Here is a 6236-nt window from a genome sequence, read left to right as displayed (position 1 = left end):
ACAAACAACAAAAAGCTTTCCTTCCCAATACACCAAACAACTCACAACAGAACTACTTGTTATTGATCTGATCGGTCTGGTATCTACTTCAAAATCTGATTACATATATAGTGAGGACAAACTCTAATTTCACAACTTTAATTGTAAAATTGGGAAATAATTAGATTGGTGTGATTAAGGGGCAAAAAAGCAAAGAAGTGTATTTATACATGTACTAGTATTTATACATGTTACCCATATGATTATCATCTCCACTTTTTTCTATATATAAGACAAATATCTTCTTACAAACCAAAAAACAAACTTCTTTTGAATTTGAACTTACAGCAAAATATATATAATTCCAAACTATCCTAATTAAAGAGAGGATAATCATTTTGTCTTTGTATAGATTAGAAATGGGTGAATTGAATTATTAAAGTTACTGAGGAAATATATTGATAGGTGGTCTTTGCTAGTTGTGTCTCCTTTTGACTGCATGCTTCTCTAAATAACATAACATGCTTTCATCAAAACATGTATATTTTAATAGAAGATAATCTGTTGATTATTTCTTAAGCCTAACATGGCATATATACAAATATACGAGAGTAATTTTAGGAGCTAATCTAGGAAACAAGAGTAATTTTAGGAGCTAATCTAGGAGTAATTTTAGGAGCTAATCTAGGAAACAAATCAACCTACTAATTACAAATAACTCTACAATAATATTTCCAAAAACAGAATAATAACCATTCGGTTATTCTAACACTCCCCCTCAGTCGAAGCAGGAGAAGGACGAATGCATAGACTGTTTCGAAATTCCTCAAACAGAACTTGGGGAAGGCCTTTGGTAAAGATGTCAGCTATTTGATAACGTGAAGGAACATGCAAAACACGTACCTCACCCTTAGCAACATTTTCATGAACAAAATGTATATCCATCTCAATGTGCTTAGTTCGCTGATGTTGAACAGGATTGCCGACAGGTAAATCGCACTGACGTTATCACAATATACCAACGTGGCCTTTTAGATAGGACAATGAAGCTCAAGTAAAAGATTACGTAGCCAACACGACTTAGAAACAACATTAGCAACCCCTCTATATTCGGCCTCGGCACTAGACCGGGAAAGAGTTGCTTGGCGTTTTGCAGACCAAAAGATAAGATTGTCCCCAAGAAATACGCAATAACCCGAGGTTGACCGTCTAGTGTCCGGACAGCCGCCCCAATCAGTGTCGGTATAGGCCAAAAGAGTGGATGTGGAGCTCGGAAAAAGATGAAGACCATGAAAAATAGAACCCTGAACATATCGAATAATACGCTTGAGAGCGTTCATATGGACCTCCCTCGGATCATGCATGAACAAACATACTTGCTGAACAACATAAGTGATATCGGGTCGAGTAAAAGTCAGATACTGAAGAGCTCCGGCAAGACTCCGGTATTGGGAAGGATCGGCATATGGTGGACTGTCAGTAGCAAAAAGCTTGGACTTAGTATCCACAGGCGTGAAGGAAGGTTTACAAGACGACATTCCCGCACGCTCAATAATTTTTTTGGCATATTTCTTTTGAGATAAAAACAAACCACCGGAATTACGAGTAACCACAATACCAAGAAAATAGCTTAAGGGACCCAAATCCTTCATAGCAAATTCGGAGCTAAGAGTAGAAATAATGTGCTTACGAAGAGCATCAGAGGAAGCTGTGAGGATGATGTCATCGACATATAACAACATATAAGCAATATGTGACCCATGATGATAAATGAAGAGGGAGTGATCCGAAGTACTATGAATAAATCCAAGAGTATACACAAAATCTGCAAATCGCTTGTACCAAACACGAAGGGCTTGTTTGAGGCCATACAAGGATTTCTTCAACAGACATACATGATTCGGCTTGTCAGGATCCCGATAACCAACCGGTTGATGCATATACATGGTTTCTTTCAATTCACCATGTAAGAAAGCATTCTTGACATCCAATTGATGGATATCCCAATGCTTGGAGAGAGCCAAACTGAGAACAGTACGAATAGTTGCGGGTTTTACAACCGAACTAAACGTTTCACCACAATCAACGCCCACCTGCTGAGTTTTCCCATCACCTACAAGACGGGATTTATGCCTCTCAAAAGAGCCATCAAAATACTCTTTATAAGCAAAAACCCACAAAGAACGAATAACATTAACATCAGGTGGACGAGGCACCAACACCCACGTCTTATTTTTAATAAGAGCATTAAATTCATCATCCATAGCAGTTTTCCAATTCCGATCATGAAGAGAAGACACAGGGTTACGAGGCAAAGGAGACCTAGACACGACGGTATTTAGGTTAAATTGACTCTTGGGTTTAAAAATCCCACGTTGACTCCTAGTTGTCGCCACCGGATTTTTCAGGGCACGAACGCCGGAAGCTAAATCGGTTAATAGTTTTTCCTGGTTAAAACTATTTTTTAGAGTCGCCACCAATCAAATTAAGGTGTGATTGGACATCGGAAATGGTTGAATTTTAACAGATAAGGAGGTCTGCGAAATAGAGATTTTTGGTTCGTTTGTCGGTTACGTGTAGGGAAGAAAAACTTGATTAATCACCCTACCCCGTCCAAACATTGGTACTAAAAGATGTGATTTTTGTGTTAACTGTTTGTTATGTTTTGGATTGTCGATGTAAGCCGGATACTCATGTTTTATTTGGTTTAGGTTTGTTTTAATTTGAAATCATGTATATAACATATACATAACTGTATTTATTGAATTAAAATTCCATTTTATTTTACATATATCACATATATGATAAATAAAATAAGAATTTTAATAAATAGGTACTTTAAATGTATTATTAAATACAAATGACATTTTCGTATCGATTTAAACCGGGTTTGATTTATTGAAATTGGAGCCTATTTATTTTGATTTTTGAGATCGTGCATATCACATATACACGACTCATAGATTTATATTAAAACCCAATTTTATTAACATACATGACATGTATATTAGTAAAATGAATTTTAATATAATGATGATTTGGTATACATGGATGGATATACTCATAAAAATTATCTACAAAAAATAATTAGCTAATTGAAATTTAATCTCTATAATTACCCAATTAATCTAATTGAGGATAATAAGATAATTGATCTATATACTTGAATATGGCATACATTACAATAATGAAAATATCAATATTATTGCTAGTACCTTTTAAAACACATTACTACTAGCAAATAATAATTGGTAACTCAAATATAAATGTATACATGTGTATAATGGATGAATAAAATAAAGATAAGAGGAAAATAGGTTTAGAGTTCTCACCTGGCCCAAAGGGGCGGAATTTGCGCTTGTTATAACCTGTTTGATTTGGATTAAGGGATTTGGTTGAAGAAATTAAAATGAATGGGGTTTATTTAAACAATTGATAAATTACAGGGGTCAAAGTGAAAATACAGATTATAAATTTGGATTTTAAGGTTTTCTTCTCATTTGTGCAGCCTCGCTCTCTTCTCCTTCTCTTCTCTCTTTCACAAAGAAAACGCCACCCCCAGCCATGGCCGCCGACGCCTCCTTGCTCCGCCACCTTGCTTGTTTTCCTTTCCTTTTCTCTCAAAACGGAACCAATCCCCAGCTAAAGGAATCCCGCGGATGACCGTTCGAATCGTCGTCGACCTCCTCGTTTCTACGAGAACTTCTCTCGGATTTCTGCTCATTTCGTTCAGATCCGTTCACACCGGAGGCCGACGAAGCAGTTAACGACGGAGATGGTGTAACGGCAGTGCTCTTCTGGTCGGCGGTCCGATTCCTCTCAAACGCGGCGGATTCACGGTAAGCTCTCGCCTTTTACTCCTATCCCCTTTCTTCCCTTCTCGGTTTCTAGCGCTTAACTGTTTATTTTTTTGCGTTTTTCTGTTCGTTGAACCCGCAATACAGGTCCGTGGTGACTCATGGGTTTGCTACAGATTAAGGAAAACAGAGATGGTTTTGTGATATTTTGTGTTTTTTTGTTTGGTAAAAAGAAGTTTCCCCGGGATTTGCTGTTGATTTGAAACATAGATGGTTTCTTTTTCATGATTCTGTGTTTTGTTCCTTTCAGGGGACTCTTTTTACTTTTTTGGTTTTGGTTTTGGTTTAGCCGGAGTTTCTTCTCCTTTTATTTTGGTCTGGATCCGAGGAAGAATATAACCTAGAGGTGTCAAAATGGCTAAAAAGATTGACCCAACCTATTTAATAAATGGTTGACCTAATCCAACCCATTTAATAAATGGGTTGTAATAACCTATTTGTATAAAGGTGAAAATGATCCAATCCATTTATTAAATGGGTATATGGGTTGACTCATTTAATCCATTTAATTAAATCTAATAAAAAATTAAACAAAAAAAACATAGAAACATAAAAACATGAAAATATAAAAATTACACGGATCGACTCATTTAACCCAATTAACTAAAATATAATATAATATCTGGTTATTCATCCTGTTATATGATATAGTCTCTTAGTGTAATTAAAATTCAATTTAAATTCAACCAAGTACAAAAAGAACTAGCGTAAAAAACCTAGAAATTTGTTCATTTGAATTTCAATTAACATACATGTAAAAAACTATTAGTCCAAATAATGTAATGTTCTATAAAATCAAACAACAACGTAGTAATCATCCAAATCATCAAGAATTTTTGAAATTCCAGAATTTTTGAAATTTCGGAATTTTCAAAATTTCAGAATTTCCGGAATTTCAGAATATCTAGAATTTCTGAAATTTTTGAAATTTCAGAATTTTTGATATTCCAGATTAAATTTCAGAATTTTTGATATTCCAGATTCTGAAATTTCAGATTTTGAAATTTCAGAATTTTCTAAATTCTAGAATTTTAAATTTTAGAATTTTTGAAATTCCAGAATTTTCATATTCTGGAATTTCAGAATTTTTGAAATTCTAGAATTTCAATTCTTTAGATTCTGAAATTCTAGAATTTTTCAAAATTCCAAAATTTCTGAAATTTCAGAATATCTGGAATTTCTAAAATTTCAGAATTTTTGATATTCTAGATTCTGCAATTTCAGATTTTGGAATTTCAGAATTTTCGAAATTCTAGAATTTTTAAAATTTTAGAATTTTTGAAATTCCAGAATTTTCATATTCTGGAATTTCAGAATTTTTGAGATTCTAGAATTTCAATTCTTCAGATTCTGAAATTCTAGAATTTTTCAAAATTCCAAAATTTCTAGAATTTTTCAAAATTTCAAAATTTCTGGAATTTCAGAATATCTGGAATTTCAGAATTTCAAAAATTCAGATATTTCAGATATTTTGAAATTCTAGAATTTTTGAAATTCTAGAATTTCAGAATTTTCATATTCTAGAATTTCAGAATTTTTGAAATTCTAGAATTTCCAGATTTTGGAATTCTTCAGATTCTAGAATTACAGAATTCTTCAGATTCTGAAATTCCAGAATTTTTGAAATTTTTGAAATAAATTCCAGAGCTATGAAATTCTAAAAAATTCTAGAATTTCGGAATTTTAAATTCTAGAAACTTATTGAATTTTAGAATTTTTGATCTATGAAACCATGTGTTTTTTTAAATTAACCTTTAATTTTATAAGTTTTCTTTTGAGAATATATATAATTTAATATTTCGTGGAATTAGAGAATATTATTTTTTGTTTTAGACGTTTTGTATGAGAAATAAAAAAAATATATTTATTAATTATTAAATAAATGAATGTTTTGATGAAATTATTTATTGGGTTGTCGTCACAGCCTCACATCCTCACATTTTATAAATAAATAAATATATTATTTTAAAGGAAACTATATATAATCAATTGAAAAATCTACTAATATTAAAGAATAAGTATAAAAAGAATAATATGAAGAGAATAATTCTAATTTAGTGGAGGAATAATTCAAATTCATTCAATAATTCAAATCTATTAATATTAAAGAATAAGTATTTGTGGTTGTTTTAAGATGAATAAGAAAGTAATGGGTGATTCAAAAAAAAAAAAAACTAATGGGTTATTGGGTTGACCCTGCCAAAAACCTATTCAACCTTTTTATTATATGGATTAAATGGCTCAACCTCTTTATGACCCAGTCCATAAAAGGGTCAACCCTAACCTATTTAAATGATGGGTTAAATGGGTCAATAAATGGGTTATGACTCATTTTGACAGCTTTAAAACCTCATCTCTTGTTGTATTGTAAATGTATTTTCAATGTGAAGCAAAAGAGCA

General features: G+C 32.5%; 1 long non-coding RNA gene across 1 annotated transcript; it reads left to right on the top strand.

Moving 5' to 3' along the window:
• Positions 1-3460: 3460 nt before the first annotated feature.
• On the top strand, positions 3461-4146 carry LOC136203166 (uncharacterized). The gene is made up of 2 exons (XR_010674733.1): positions 3461-3818; positions 3924-4146. It is a non-coding gene; the product is annotated as an uncharacterized lncRNA (long non-coding RNA).
• Positions 4147-6236: the final 2090 nt, after the last annotated feature.

The sequence above is a fragment of the Euphorbia lathyris genome, chromosome 8 (genome assembly GCF_963576675.1).
Source record: "Euphorbia lathyris chromosome 8, ddEupLath1.1, whole genome shotgun sequence".
In the NCBI taxonomy this organism is placed as follows: Eukaryota; Viridiplantae; Streptophyta; class Magnoliopsida; order Malpighiales; family Euphorbiaceae; genus Euphorbia; species Euphorbia lathyris.
Note: the sequence above shows the minus strand (reverse complement) of the source record. Positions and strands in the feature narration are given on the sequence as shown.